Source organism: Hirundo rustica, chromosome 3 (genome assembly GCF_015227805.2).
Source record: "Hirundo rustica isolate bHirRus1 chromosome 3, bHirRus1.pri.v3, whole genome shotgun sequence".
NCBI classification, from domain to species: Eukaryota; Metazoa; Chordata; class Aves; order Passeriformes; family Hirundinidae; genus Hirundo; species Hirundo rustica.
Genome location: NC_053452.1, coordinates 76,308,805 through 76,325,331, shown reverse-complemented (window position 1 = coordinate 76,325,331; position 16,527 = coordinate 76,308,805). Strand labels below are relative to the sequence as shown.

At 38.1% G+C, this 16,527-nt stretch overlaps 1 protein-coding gene across 8 annotated transcripts in view; it reads left to right on the top strand.

The window, feature by feature from the left end:
- Positions 1-16,527, top strand: part of KLHL32 (kelch like family member 32) — a 141,792-nt gene that overhangs the window by 17,479 nt on the left and 107,786 nt on the right. The window contains exon 1 of one of the 8 annotated variants that reach the window (XM_040057590.1): positions 7,537-7,596. The exons of the other annotated variants lie outside the window; for them this stretch is intronic. The gene's annotated coding sequence lies outside the window, so the exon portion shown is untranslated. Of the gene's footprint in view, positions 1-7,536; positions 7,597-16,527 lie in introns of those variants that run through there. 8 annotated transcript variants of the gene reach the window in all.

Sequence of the window (16,527 nt, the reverse complement as noted above, 5' to 3'; positions counted from 1 at the left end):
GCTGAATAAGTAGTAGTTACCATAGATGCTTAAAAAGCCACCCATATATAGCTACTCAGTCACATCTCTTTGTGTTATTCAAGTTTACAGATGATTACAGAGAAATTTTCCTTTACTTTGAAAGTACTCCAGAAAAACTCCTTTAATCCTTTGTCTGTTTTTCAGACTGTGAATTTTCTGACAGTATCTGTAAAGCACTTTACAGTTACTATGTACCAGGTACTACACTAGGTATGGGTATTCTCAGAAACTGTTAGAGAATAATAAGCTCTTGGTTAGTAGGGCACTAAAGGTACTGCAGTTGTAGCAATTAACATCTCTTAAGCACAAGATTTCTAAATTTTTTTTAGCTGCCTACAGTGTTTATAAAAATACTGTGTTTTACTGTACCTACAAGCAACAAAAGGCCCTGTTAATTTCTGTATAGGCAGGCAGGGAGAAAATATCCATTTGGGCAGCTGTTGAACTGGCAGATGGGGAAAGATTGTGCTCCTAATATGTCAAGAGGGAAAGAAGTTGCCTTGGGGTTTCTTTGAAAATGGTCCAGTTAGATTGGCAGGTACACCTTTCATTCAATTCCAAGTGAGAGAAAATGCTGTTAGGGAAGGGAATTTTAATATGGAAATTGAAGTGTTGTGTTTTTAACACTTTGTAGCTCAGGGTGAACTACACAGAAAATGAGATAGTAAAAAACACTGTTTTTACTGTCAGAAAACAGTTGGATATTTTAAAGTAAAGATGGCTATGCATAAATTTAATTTATGGATATATTTTTATGAAAGCAAGCTTGGAAGTGATTGTGCTTCAAACTGACTCTGAACAAATAGTGCAGAATCTTGCCCTGGACAAGAAACATGAGATTCCCACAGATCTAGTGGAGTTGTAATCTTTCTTCAGGCTTGTCTTCTCTTTAAGACAGGATATGAACAACTGTGTTTAAGATGGCAATTTCCGTTGAGAAGTCTGTGTATTGCTAGCTGTGCAAGTGAATTTGACTAGGATTTGAATTTGAACATTCAAAGAAATTTGAGTAACATCAAGGGAGGTGGTTTTGTTTTGTTTCCCCCTCTTTTTTATGAAGGGGAATAATAACTTTTGATTTTACAGCAAGAGTATGGTTAGAAGATCAGTAGCAGATGGAAATTTATACTTGCATGGGTCATTTCTTCCATGGGCAGTTAAAAAGTAAAGTAAGTGCAATTTGAACAGAGAAAATGCTGTGTTCACTAAAAAAAGCCCAAAACCAAACAAACAAAAAAACCCCCCAAAACAAACAAACAAAAAAAACCCCAAAACCCCCACAAACACACAAACCCCCCCCCCCTTTTTGTTGTCTATTTTTGATTCAGAATGCCTTTCTTCTGCCTGAAGAGTCAGAAACTGATGTAACATAGCTTCTGACACTGATGATCACCTTCTACAAAGCAGCAAAAAGGAATGTATTTAATAAGAAATTCATGGCACTGCTGTGGTGTTTTTGATCGATTCTGCTGACTGGAATATGATGAACTTAATGGCCAAGAATGACAGTAATTTAATGCCACACTAGCATGGGGAAGTGATGATTATAAATTGAACTAGAAGTGGGAATTGGATTAAGTGAAAAATGAAATTAATTTAATCACTTGAGTGAGAACAGATGACAGTTATTGGGAAAAACTAGCCAAACAATAATATCATGCAGTGTAATTATACTTACCTACAGCAACCACATATTTGTCTCATTTTAATTCTTTTATTGAAAAAAAAAAGTTATCCTTCATTATTCTCATCCATTTAAGACTTCCCTATGATACTTGCCAGAGTGTTCTCTGCTCTTAGGACTTCGATTACTCTGATTACCCTGATTGCAGGAAGTAGAGGGAATCACGTGTTTGAATTTTTGCATCTCTCTTCTTTGGAGATAGAGGAACGAACTTTTAGCCAAAAGGCTAAAAATTGCAAGATTTTCCTAAGAAATTATTGAATCTTTTAAAAACCTGGGGTTTAATTTTGAACAATTTATTCCTGACACAAAAAAGCCCAAACCCACCCTCATACTACTAACTGGTAGAAGTAGTATATCCCCTCAAATTGCTTGAATTTGATGCTTGTACTTAGTAGTGAAAGACAGGATCCTTGACATAGTGATTTCTAAACCCTCACTTCTTTGTGTTCTGATTTAGATGTCTTTTTGACTGCTTATGAAATAAAAACGAGTTCTGCTGCTCTAGCATTCTGTGTACATACTATATTGCATGACTGTGTGCTTGTAGATGGGATGCTTTTATTTCCATGAGATTTTTGAAATTTTACTATCAAATTCTGCTTGCCAAAAATAAGTAAAGAACAGAAACCCTTCATGGGGTCTTGTAATTGTTTTAATTAATGATTTTTTTTTAAAAAAAAAAATTTAAAATTTTTTGTCTCATGTGTGGGTTTTTACCCCTGACTGAATTTTGGGCTTTGAACATTTAGAACCTTCAAATTGAGAAGAAACATTCTTAGGAGACCATTTTTTCAAGGAGCATTCCTGCTAAGCCTAAAGAAATTTCAGGACTAGAGCCCACTCTGGGAGGTAGTTTCAAGAGAGGAAAATGAAGCAATTATGTTGGAGTTTGACAGTTTGAACTGGGAGATAGGAGAGCTGTGAAACTCCTGGTTCTGGGTGTTCCCATGTGGACCAGCCCCCCTGAATCTGCCTGACCTTTTTAGAACGGGAAATGTCTAATAGAGGCCAAAAAGGAGCTGCAGCAGGTTCTGGGCAGGCGCTAGTCTGTGTTCTAGACTCTAGAAAAATGTTTTGTCGAGATTTGTCAGATGTGTGTTTTAATTGCACTTTTAACTATGGAAAAATCTGGACTAAGAGAAGATTCAGCACTGAAGTCTGTTGCCAGTGTGTGGTCCTGCAGTGCTCATCCTCCTTTCTGGGGCAGGACTTTTGCACAGATGAGTACCGGAATTAGGAAACTTTGTACTCTTTGCTGTTAGTGGCACTGAAGTCACTCAGGGCAGATAGCTTGTGGGAACTGGGGCAGTACCAAGGGGTCTTTAAGCACCCACATACACTGCTAGATCTTTGAAATACAACTCTCCTTCTGCTTGAGATGAGAAAGCTGCTGTTTCAGAAAGTGACATTCCAGTAGTGAATGCTGTGTAGATTCCAGTCACACTAATGCTGGTTGGAAGCTGTGGACCCTGATATTGACAGTTGGATATTTCCCTGTGATGAGAAAGCAATGAAATATGTAAACAATTATGAATAAATCAGAGGCATCATAACATCAGTAATACTTGAGAATGCATGATTTTTTTCCTCTAAGTTAGGTGACTACTCTCAACGGTTATGTAAGTTACGAATTTGTTCTGCCAAAATTTCCATAACAATATGCTGTGGCAGTTTAGAAGAGCTTTAATTGTAGGGAATGAGCTCTGTAGGGGGATAAATATTGTAAATATTTTGATTTGTCAGTACGTGAAGGTTAAGGTTGTTCTGAAGAGTGTCTTTTTCTACAACCATCTGTCTTTGTTTTTCCTGACAGGAATGATACATATGGTGGTGATATTTGACAGTATAGATGTTGTAATGTTGGAGCCTAATTTACTTCTGTGTTTTTCCGGAATGCTGTGATTGTTTAGGATAGATCTTAAGGTCATGGATTTTTCCCCTCAGTTGTCTACTCTTCAAATTTTTAACCCCTTGTGCCTCCAGAATAGCCTTTCATTCTAGTCTCCCATAAGAAACCAGTTGGAAAAAATTCTCAGCATCACTAGTTTGGATTACAGGGAGGCTTTGTTTTAAAGGTATCGTGTCTCAGAGTGTTGGACATCTATTTCTGCACTGTTGATAAGGCTTGATTTCTGTCCTGTATGTTCTGTTGGGTGTTTTTTTTAACGCGATTGCTTAAGTGAAATCAGCATTGCTTAGATTAATAACAAATTTTGAAGAAGATGTGAGCAAGCTTATGGCCTTATTATGTCTGAAACATTTTCCATCAGGTTTCACTTCAGGTCAAATAAAGTAAAAGGGCTACTGCCCTTTGTAAACTAAACTGTGCCTCTACCTGGCCTGTCAAGACAAAACAGATAAAAACTTGTGGTTTAAGAAATGTCATCAGGATATGTGGAATGTGTATTTTTCAGATTTATTTTTGATTTTTCTAGAATTGGTCTTAATGTCCTTTTTTCCCAACAGCTACATTTGTAAGACAGTGTCTTTAATAATAGTTTTTTCCTGGTCTAATACAGATTTTAAAATTATGTCTGTAAAGCAATAAGAAGAAGGTTCTCCCTTTGTGGGGATACATCTTCTGTGGTTTTTTTGCCTTTTCTCTGTTAGTTTTGAAAGCTCCCTTTCAGTCAGTGACCTATATTTTAGTTGCATAAGACAACAACAAAAAAAGAAAGAACTTAAGGTGATGTTTTCAGAACAGAACTGGGACTTTGACTTTAGTGAACTGTCTCAAGAAGAAGAGGTCTCAAGAGCAAGGCTGAACTGAAGTGCTGCCTTCTTGTGGGGATAAAAGTACCTGTTTTGTCAGTTTGGTGTATTCTTTAGGCTGGACTTCCTTTTTTGCACTTTTTCTGTTTCCATAGAAAACTCAGACAAACAAAGAGGAAAGGAGCAGAACTCCTTTCTGGCAGGGTCTTAGTGCATCAGCACTGCAGAGTGCACTGGAGAGTGTGCCATGCCCCTGCTGCCTTGGGCTGCCCATCCTTGGTGAGATTACAGTAAAGTACACTGGGGATTTCTTGCGGTCTGTGGTGACTTTTTCATATAAATGATGTATTTGCTTGTAGGGAAAGTGTGTAGGAAGTTGAATGATGGCAATGCAAGTGAGGTCTTGTCCATTTGCATTTCATGTATGTGGCTCCATCCTCCAAACTCATAGAACTGCAGAAACTTAGGTGTTGCTGTAAATAGAATAACTAGATGTGCTTTGCTTGCTTACTTAGGAGGATAACTATGATTATGAAACAGAGGTGAAACAGAAGTAGGAATTCAGCATTAGAGAGCAAGGCATATTGCATAATGTTTTGGTAGCCAGGGCTGGCTACCTAGTGCAGGAGGAAGCTCTCCTGGACAGCTGTGACTGGATCCTCAAGTATATGTTCAGTTTGAGTTTTCCCTTCCCTTCCCTTCCCTTCCCTTCCCTTCCCTTCCCTTCCCTTCCCTTCCCTTCCCTTCCCTTCCCTTCCCTTCCCTTCCCTTCCCTTCCCTTCCTTCCCTTCCTTCCCTTCCCTTCCTTCCCTTCCCTTCCCTTCCCTTCCTTCCCTTCCCTTCCCTTCCCTTCCCTTCCCTTCCCTTCCCTTCCCTTCCCTTCCCTTCCCTTCCCTTCCCTTCCCTTCCCTTCCCTTCCCTTCCCTTCCCTTCCCTTCCCTTCCCTTCCCTTCCCTTCCCTACCCTTTTTTTTTATTTTATGTTATTTTTTTTGTTTTGTTTTATTAGATTTGTTCAACTTTTTTAAGACTTTTTGATCAGGACCATCATGCATAATGGCATCAGATTCCGTGCTTCACATCATTGGATGTAAATGATAGCAGATGAGAACAAGTCATACACAAAATTAGTGGATTTTATATTCCTTGCAGCAGTTCACATTTCCCCAAGATTCCCAACTCTACCTTAAAGGCTGGAAAGCTGCTAAACAGGCTGTTTGAATTTACTGTCTTTGCTAATTAAAGCTGACTCTTGCACTATGGACTTGCATTGATTTTTTGTAGTGTTGCTGGGAAGGTGAAGACAATTAAGGCTCCAGTAGCAGAACCTCGTCAGTTGTAATTTGTAGCAGTTTAAGACATAAATACCTCCAGCTTTCCACCTCCCTCTGCAGAGCTGGAGGAGTAGAACAAGTGCCTGCATTTTGTCTGGTTGTAGGCGCTATTGTGGGACGTCAGTATGGCTTTGTACCGTGACACTACTGGCAACACAAGTGTCATCTGTGCTCTTGGGCAATTATATGTGGCAGAGCATGGGGCATGCAGGGGAAGGGGAGTCAAAGCATCTTCAGTGGCATAGGTTGTTTCTGTGAATTACACATTATGTTTCTGCATTTTGTCCTGTCACTGGCTTGTGTGCTTTGAGTGTTAAAAGTTGTTGTTGGAAACCCAAGCAGTGAATTTTCATAGGCTGTGTCTTTAGTTCTTGATATTTTTATTCCTTGGCCTGGAGGGAGATTTGTGTGATCACCACACAGATCTCCCTCTAGACCAAAGACTACATAGCCCAAAACACACCAGATCAAGCCCCGAACACCTAAAAAAAAAAAAAAAAAAAATTGGTAATATAGCTACAGGGATCTAAAGAAAGATATATGAGAGAAGGGTGAGGTTTTGTTGTTTGTTTGGGGTTTTGTGACTTTGTTGGCGTTTTGTTTGTTTGTTTTGTTTGTTTGGGTTTTTTTTCTGAGTTAGTTGGTATAGCCTGCGGAAGGAAAGAAAAAAGTACAAACAGAAGTGTTTCTTTTGCTTAGACCTGAAGAAAGCACATAAGTATAAACACTTGTCCATTCTTTTTCTAATTCCACTTCTGCTCCTAATTAAAGACCAGAGATTAAAAATTACTTGATATCTAAATTTTAGGTATTTTTTCTTTGAAACAGCAGTTTTTCTCCAAGTAGAGAAAAGCTGTGTCCTCAGACTAAGGAGAGCTAGGGATTGGTTGAAGAATATCTTGAGCTGTAAATTCAGAACCTTCTATTTGAAGGGGAAAAAAACCCAAACCCTCTATCTGTTGTCAACTAAGCTTATTTTCCATCTGTTTATCTCTGTTACACACATTTGAAAACTGTCAGAAGAACCAGACTTTATCAGAAAATTCCATCTAATGGGTTTATGACACCTTATGCATCTTGTTTTGACATAAGATGTTCTCCAGCTATAGTGGCTTGAGGTATACTGATCCCATGGCTCTCTTGCTGCAGCTTGTTGCTCGTGTGCTGCTTGTGCTGGGATTGGATCACTATTCCTTTAGAGCTTTAAGAAAAAATAAAAAACCTCCCCCTAAAAATTAAAAAGCAGTCTCTCTTAGACTCTTAAACCAGGTCAGGCAAAAGAAGGAAGTATAGAAGCCAGCAGTGCTGCTGAACTTGTACCCGTTCTATCTTGGAAGGAGAGAAAGTTGCTTTGACCTGTGATGAATATATGCAGACTAGAGAAAGGCATGTGGACTGCAAGTGTTTAGTTTTCTTTCATATAGTTGGGGGTAAAAGGTGTTAAAACAGTGGGTTTATTTAGCAATTTCTGGCACTGATTTGTAGTAAGCAAATGTTTACACTGCAGCTTGCCATAAATAAACAGAAGGGTGTTTGGAAATCCTGACCAGCTTTTGTGTAGGAGAGAGCAGTCATAACAAACTGGTTCTGTGAGAAACTGAAAACAAATAAAAGATGGGCTGTTATTCATGGTTTGCGAAGGCAGAAGAGACTGTGAACAAAAGAAGCAAGTAATTTTCAAATACTGGAAAACATTGTTTGTGAACCTGGGATAAAATTGAGTAAAATATCATGTTCTCCTGTTTTCAGTCTTTAGAAAATCTAAAGAAAAGAAGGGCAAATGATTTTAACCAACTCCAGCCTCAGAGGAGGGTGAAAATCTTCAGCTGCATTCAATACTGCTGTGAGTCTTTTGTATCTCCCCAAGATATTTCCAAGAACATTTGCTACCTGTTTCTGAGTGTTAATGATCTTGCAGTTACTTAAAATGCTGTAATTAGCTAAAGAAAATAATTCTTTCAGAAATCCCCTAACAAACCTAGTACTACAAGGAAAGCTCTTTTAGTACTAAATGAGATAATTACCTACTAGAGAGCAGTTATTTTCCTTATTATTTTGTGTTCTTGGGATTTTTTGAGTCTAACATAATATAGAGTGATAGGTAGGCAATAGAGCATTTTCAATTGCATAGCTGAAAGATCAATTTATGGGGTTTTTTTAAGTAGTTGTTAAATGGTACCAAACAAGTCAAACCAAATCAAAATCAATATTCCATTTTTATTTTATACTGACACATAGTTTTTGTGATTAAGTCTGAGTATCTTAGTAGCTGATAACTCATATTGACTTTTTTGCAACTTTTTTGGTGGTTTTCATGCAACCAACAGCAATATACCAAAGAATCTCTAGCCTTGAAAGATAGACTAGACTCAGACTAGAAATGGAGCTGATAAAATGGTAATAAAAATAATGGCTAAGGCCAAACCTTTTTCTTAGTTGTTCCCTGTGTGGAGAGGAAATGTGTCTTCAGCAATCCTAGGGTCTTCACAGAGAATCTCTTGGTTGTAGGGTTCCACTGGAACCAAGTAGGCAGGGAAATTGTATTAATAGCTCAAATGCCTTTGTGACCATGATGATAGGAAAAAGAAATGTTTTACAGAACAGATGAAACCTTCCACATAATCTGCCATTAGGGCACACAAATTGACTGTGCTGTGTAGAGATACCCACTTAGCTGTGAACAAATTAGCAAAGCATGTAGGAACACTATTTGTGGTGTAGTATTTTTTGTGAGTAAAGTGCTGAGAAATTACTTGTATGTCTGCAGGTCCCTGCATTTGGCTGTGTTTGAATGCAGGTGAGGTGGTAATCCCTTGGGAACTGCAGGTCAGTAAATTCCAGTCCAGATTCAGAAATTCTGTTTTCTCTCTCTGTCAGAAAAAGATTTCAAAGACCACGCTTACATGGTAATTTGTTGGGGAAACTTGAGTCCTAATAGTATTGCTGCATCGGATTTTGATTAATCTTTGAGAATGTTTGTATTGCCAGTAGCACTTACTAAAGCAATTTCAAAAATAGCTTTTAGTTCTACTTAGTGTACAGTCTGTGCTCTTTCACTTCTGAGAATTGGTGGCAAGAGCCTTTATTTGGTTATCTTGAAATTGGTATAGATACAGACGTAAAAACTTGCATTTGTTTTTCAAATATAACAAAGAGTTAGCCTGAGAGCAAGCTAGTGGTGATGCAAGAACTTCTATATGCTCAGTGACTGGCAACACTGTCAGATCTACAAGTTAAAGTGTGTGCCAGGTGGGGAGAGATCTTTTAGACTTTATTTATTTATTTATCTATTTAATTATTTATTGGAGATCAGTTGTCTCCTGATTAGATGGGGGTGACTGTAGCATTGAATAACTAAGGTAATTTAATAAACCTGACCAAAGTAGTTTTACAATTCTTGGCTACATTAGGCACCTTACTGTCCAAAGATGGAAAAGAAGCAGTGAATGTGTGCTTAGAGTGCTGGATCGTGTACAATACAATGGCTCAGTTCCTTGGCAAGGTGAGGAGCAGTCTGTCTCCTGCAAATTCTGGTTCAAATCCAGCTTCTTGTGTGTGCCATTTGGTAAAGAGAAACCAAACGCAATTTAATTATCCTCTTAGTCCTTGGATATATCTGCGGTATCCTTGGGCTCGGCCATTGGAGGGGATGAGTGGGTGATTTAGGCCATCTTTATGCCAGTCAGCATTTTTGGGGCCAGTGTGTCTCTGTTCCCAGCTCAAGACACTGATGGATAGCTTCTACTTGTTATGTCACTGAATGGCTTTTGATCTTAGCGTTGTCATTCTCAAGCATTCAATGTCTAGAATTCAGTTCCCAGATGTCAGTAATTAATTCAGACATTCCCCAGTAGGAGTCATAAGCCTGGTGTTAGATTATGTTTTCAAGCTTCTCTCAGTAATCTTCAGCCCTATAAACTTCATTCTTTTTGAGAGGTGAGAGCTTCAGGTACAGTTTTATTCCAGCAGGTACATTTTGTGACAGGGAAGGAAACCACCATGACTGGTTTATTTTGGCTGTTTCATACCTTAAAATGGGTTTATTTTCTGATCACAGCTTTCCTGTGATTGCAACAAAACCATTCTTTAGTGTTAGAGCCTAAGTTAGCATTTTCCTTCCTAAATCAGTCTGTGTCTAGTTTTGATTTAGAAATTCAGTTGATTTTAGGGATCCTGCTGTCCCATTGATTATTCTAGAGGTGTACTAACAGTGATGTATTTACATTTTATTATTTTCTGTGATCCAAACGTAAAAGCAACCTAGATAGCTTCCATGTGGGTTGGAGGCTGGGAATCCAAGCTAATGAAAAAGTAGCTCGAGTAAAATTAATGTGGAAGTGTTCTGATACAGCATAGAAGTCAGAATAATATAGTAAAATACAGTAATTTAGATTTCTCCTGAGCAAGTAAACTTTTTAAAATTTTGCAAAGTGCCTAGTATAAAATTATGTTGTTTTGTTGGACATTGGCAGTTTAATTTTATCACCGTTCTTTTGCAGAGTTGGTTGTCCCTTTTATGTCAGCAAAAGTTGCTTTTGCTTGTTTAAAAGTTCATAGCAGCTGGAATCAAACGATTTACTCTCAAACAAGAGTGATTATTAAGAAGTTAATCTCTGATCCTGCTGGTACCAGCAATATTTAATGCCTTTTAAATAATTAAAAATGCTAATGTGAGATCATGTAGAAAGTGCAAAGCCAAGCAGCTAATAACATAAGATCTAGTCAACTGAGTTGTTTGGTGAAAGTTCTCTTCCACTACCAAAAAATCCCAAACCAGCCAACACTGAAGGGAACCCCCACCCCCAAACCTATGTAATATGAGCTTGATAACTCGGTGCTCTGCTAAAAAGATTGTGGATCTTTCAATTTTAGAACTTTGACTTCTGCAAGTACTTTAATAACATTTTTAGGAATTAAGGGACTATTTTGGCCTTATGCATGTCCATGAGGAAGAGATTTGGAGGAAGACACCTCTCCAGGGCTCTCTTGCAGAGTTTTTTTGCTACCATATACAGGAAAATCTTCACTGTTTTCTGGGGTATGGTAGTAGCAGTAATAGGCCACTGTTGTCCCTTTGGTAATTCATGGTTTCCTTTAGTTTTGATTTTCTTCCCTACCTAGCAGTGTAGTTGTGGTAGAGGTGTCCTCTGTGACCCGTAGGAGCAGTGGCTTTCCCAGACATCATAGTTAGCAGAATTATCTTTCAAGAAGGCTTCTTAGTGTGACTCGATTCTGATATGTTCTAATTGATTGCCTTAACTTTTGATTATGAGAAGCATTACATTTAAAAGCAAAAATTTTAATGATGGAAATTTATTCAAGGTACTTTAAATTGGTTGGATTTCTTTTGATTAATGACCATCTGTTGGAAAACTGAAAATACCCTCACTGGATCTGACTTTAAGAAAATAAATTCTTTTGCTCTTTGTCAGGAGCCATTCAGGGTTCAGGTTACTCTCTGGAATAGGAATGTCTAGTGCCACTTGAGATACTGATCCAGAAGGGTCCTGCATGTCCTAGGTCATCTTTTTCATCTCCCCAGGAAGATGGCTTAGATACTCTACAGGGTCTGAAATAACAGTAAATTCCTGTTTATTGTCAACTGAATTAAAGTAGCAATTCAATTTAATTAGAAAATTATTTTTAAAAAAATGCATGCATATTGCTTACAAAGTACTATTTTTGTTTATCCAGTGAAATAATCATCAAACTTCATATGAACTGAAGTGGCACTTGCATTGCTACCAAGTTTTCCTATCCTAAAAAAGAAAAGAAAAGAAAAAACCTACTTGCTTATGACAAAACAAGTATTTAGTGCTACAGTACACTTGGTTTGGATTGGTATTATTTCTAGACAGGAGTTAAAAGGATTCCTACGCAGTTCCAATAAATAGAAAAGACTGAAAATAGAAAAGACTGAAACTCATAAATGTGTCCTACTGGGACACCTAACTGAGTGTGGAGGCATGTGTATTTGCTGTGGTTTTGATAGAATTTCCCCCTTTTGCCCCTTCTGTTTCCTTTTATGAGATAAAATGTCTTCAAGGAGATTGGAATGTGGAATAAATAGGTCATATGGGACTAATATGCTCTTGCATGCATGCAGTACATTCATAGTCTTCTCAGCTGTTACCACAGAGAATCACACAAAGCACAGAATTGTCTAGGTTGGAAAGGACCTCTTGACATAACTTAGTCAAAGCCCCCTGTTTAAGCAGGGTCAGCTAAATCAGATTGTCCAGGATGGTATCCAAAGGTGTTTCGAATATCTCTAAGAATGAAGACTCCCCAAGCTCTCTGGGCAATATGTGTTTAACAATTCCTCACAGTAAATAGCATTTTCTACTGTTCAACAGGAATTCTATGTCTGTTAATTTATGCCCATTAAATTATAGAAGAAACAGTGTTTTAACTTGATGAGTAGCTATTTGTAGCATTTAGTGTTTTTTAACAAGGTGATTATTGCCCTTAAAATTAAAAAATAAATGTTATTTTAGAAACAAGGAAACAAATACCTTTATTCCCCCCCCCCCCCCCCCCCCCCCCCCCCCCCCCCCCCCCCCCCCCCCGCTTAGCACTTTCTCAAATATACTGGGATTCTAGTGGTTGGCATTCAATTCACAAACTTCACTTAGGCATGTAGGTCTGTCTCCACAAATCATCTGATGTTTGGTTCTAGGAGCAGTATTTACAAACCCTAGAGTCTTGCTGAGCTTACCAGTTTAATGTCTGTGTAGTGATAGATGCTTCAGGACAACGACTCAACAAGCTGCAAGTTGCTTGGATGTATATAAAGGGAAGAACAAGACGTCAGTTTAACTGATAGAAAAAATCAAAAAGTATACAAGTTTTAAATTCCTCCCTTCTGCAATAAGCACTTAGCTGTAGCCTTATGCAATCTTTCATAGGTACCCTTGGGAACTTAAACAGCAACTTGTTAAAAAAAAAAAAAAAAAATTACTTTTCTTTTGAAATTTAACTTCTGGGTTTTGGTGGCGTTTTTCTGTGCTTTTTGTTTGTTTGTTTGGGTTTTTGTGGTTTTGTTGTGGGTTTTTCATTTGTTTAAATAATCTGAGAAGTATTGATGCAACATTTGGCTAAAAATGGATCTGAGTCTGTCTTTAAATCTGTGTATACCCAAAGGATTTAAAGTATGAATTCTTGGATTGTCTCTGAAAATCAGAGAATAGATCACATTCAAATCTGATGTTTCCAGACAAGAACTTATATGTTCCTCTATTAACCTATTTGATAAATCTTAATTAGAGTGATATTTTACTTTAGGAAAAAGTACTTCCTTAAACTGAGTTTCTCAAGACATGTTGTCAAAGTTATGACTCACACTACAAATATATCATATGCATCTTCACTGTGAGTTTTTTTAGACTGTATTTCCTGTCACCTCCCCTCCCTACCAGGTATGTCCCTTCTACTCTGAGAGGAATTTTTATTTGTTGTATTGATACTGGGTTTTAATGACAGTGCTCAATATCAGAACATTTTCTATGTAGCTGGTCTGGAACATTTAATATAGTCTGTTAGAAGTGGAACATGTGTTGAGTAAAGAATGAGAGAAACAAGGAGATCTCCTATTTCAGTAAAATACTCTAGTATGAAATTTAGATTCTGGATAAATCCTTGGCAAAAAAGAATCCACTAACTCTGTCATCAGCTTGGGCAGGGCATTCAGCTGTTTTCCAGTATAAGAAGTCAGGTGTCCTGATGTTTTCCCTTGTGTTCCCAGCAGATACATGAACCACAGCTTCCTCTGGTAGGAGCTGTACCATTCCCAACTGTCCTAATGCTTCAAAAGCTCACACTCTAGCAGATTGTACTCACAGGGAGCAGGGAGAAGGCCACAGCTCTCTAAGTAGGTCTGCCCATTGATATCCTGCTTGAGTTGAGAGCATTTTCCCTTCTGGTGATTTGGTAAGAGCTTTCTCCTGCAGATTTTTGTCTATGGGTGCAAAAAATCCATCTGACATCTCCAGTGCCACTTTGCCTATCTCAGACCAGGCTTATCTGTGTATTTGTCTAGCTAGGCTCATTAAGGCTATAGAGGTAGCAGTGACTGGGTAAATATGTTGCTGGTGGTGAATGTAAGAAATTGTGGTCTTACAGTAAGAAAATACGTACATGATGGAAACTCTGTTTTTCCTAAAATATAAGTGGGTTTTTTGTTTGTTTGTTTGTTTTTTAATCTGCAGAAGGCAGTGTAAAACAGGGTAAAGAGCTAGAAGCAGACATGACTGTACACGGCTTCTAGCTTTTGTAATTGCAGTGTGTAATAGAACTTGGAGATGGGCAACCTTGTCTACTCTCTCCCACTGTTTCTTAGCCACAAACAGAATTTGTCTGTAAATCTTATTTATTCTGGTTATCTAATTAGTTTTGATTTTCTCTTTCAATCGAGATTTCTTTAATGTTTAAATCAAACATATCTTTTCAGTAAAGAAGTGTTTCAATCAATCTGATTTTGTTGTAAGGAAAAGGTCTAAATTAGATGGATTTACTTCAGACCTCTAGCTAACCTCAGGTCCTGTGCCTCCTACTTAAACTTCTAAGTCAATTATGAAAAGCTACATGTAGGAATTCCTTTTATACTTAAAGCACCTTAAAGCTAAACCATAATACAGGCATCCCTGTAATACTGGAATGGCATTAGCCAGGCTTTTAGAACTTTTGATGCAATTTAAGTATAGAAAAAGGGCCCTAAGGGAAATCAAACATTCATGTTTTAAGAACTGATGGAGTTAGGAATACCTGTGCCTTGCCTTGTAGCAAGCTGATTGTAGGGAACTTCAGTTTTGGTGTTGGAGCATGTAGCTTTTTGCCTTTTCTAGTGTTCTTAGTTTCATGAGCATGTAACCCTTTGACACTTTTTCAAAGGTAAACTGAAAAAATCCTGAAGAGCTGTACCAACTGAATGGAAGAGCAGCATGATTGGAACTATTAGCACTAAGATCAAGTAAGCGGTCAAGAATTATTCACAATAATCCATCACAGTCATCAGAAAGTGAAAGCAAATATTCTTCAGCTGTTTCTCCACAAAAAAAAACCAAACCAAAACCAAAAAAAACACCAAAACCAAAAACCAAACAAACAAAAAAAACCAAAAAAAAACAAAGAAACAAAAAAACCCCAAACCAACAAACAAAAAACCACATGGTGATCTTGATTTCTAGTCTAAGATCTAGATGGAATGGCCTTTAACAGACATGTATGGATTAGATACTTCATTTTGAGCATGCTTTGCATATTTCTTGCCTAACATTCAGAAAGATGAGAAAATAAGACAGACATTGATTCTTTTAGTTGTTTTCTTCTAAAACTGATGGCTTTGTCACACACACATTTTAGCCCAGGATCTTCCCTGCCCTTGTCTCTTTCTTCTGTGTGCTTTCCCAGTCTGCTCTCCTGACCATTCAGTCTTCTTGCCCAGAAATTAGGATTATTACTTGATGACCTCTGGCTTCTCTTCCTATGATTGCACTATAGAAAAATCCATGCTTTCTCATCAGTTTTCCCAGATACTCACCTGATTTTAGTATTGTGTACTATTCCAGTGTTTCCCGTTCCCCTTTGCAAAACGGGAAACCCGGGAAATAACTGTAGCTGGTTTTCATCACCAGCTTCCTTCATGTTGTTTTTGTTTCCTCTCCCTACCTACTTGACATCTCCCTCTTGGCCTCATCAAAATGTGTTTCATCATCAAGGTGGATGGCACTCTGCCCAATTTGCTTAAAGCTATCAGAAATATTTTGATGCCCTTTTCTCTTAACAGAAAGGTGTTTGCAAATATCTTTCTTCTTTTACATTGACAAGTGGAGGAATAATCCATAAGCCAACTATGTGTCTAGTTCTGGGGTTCTCAACACAAGGAACTTGTTAGAAAGTCCAGGGAAGGATCACAACAATGCTCAAAGGGCTGAAGCACCTTTCCTCCAGAGACAGGCTGAGACAGTTGGGGCTGTTCAACCTGGAGAACAACTTGGAGCCTGACCTCACAGTGGTCTTAGAGTAAGGGACCTTATAAAAAGAAGGGAGACTGACTTACACAGCCAGGTAATGGTAGGACAAGGGGAATGGTTTTACAAGGTTTAGGTTAGATGCCAAGTAGCAATTCCTTATTCAGAGGGCAGAGAGGAAGTGGAACAGGTTGCCCGGAGAAACTGTGGATGCTTCATTCCTGAAAGTGTTCAAGGCCAGGTTGAATGGGACTTTAAGCAACCTGGTTGAGTGGACCCTGCCCATGGGAGAGGGAGCTGGACCTAGATGATCTTTAAGGGCCCTTCTAACCAAATCCATTCTGTGATTCTTTGATTCTATATGGAGTAAAATTGATAGGCATTTTAGTGATCAGTTACTCTACGACTTGAATATTTTTTTCAAAATAGAAACATGGAGGTCAGTAAACTGTTGCAGTGTTTTGATGTTTATAGAACTGCTGTGTAGTTGTACTTTTATGTACAGATATTCTTTTCCTTCTAATTCTGGCATTGAAAGCACACACTGAACACAGAGCAAGTATTTTTACATTATTGTAATTATACTGTAAGGAGGGGGGAAAACCCACTCTTCGAAATCATGTCACTGTCCTGGAGGTACAAGTTATATTGAAGTATAGTTCTGCCACCCTGTGGCTACTGAAAGCCATTCTTAGACAGTAGGTGTTAACTGATGGTAGTCACAGCCTTTTACTTTTAACTTCATGAATGCTATTTCACAGAGAAACTTGAAGGTCTGTTGCAGGTGCCATAGAGATGCATAAACT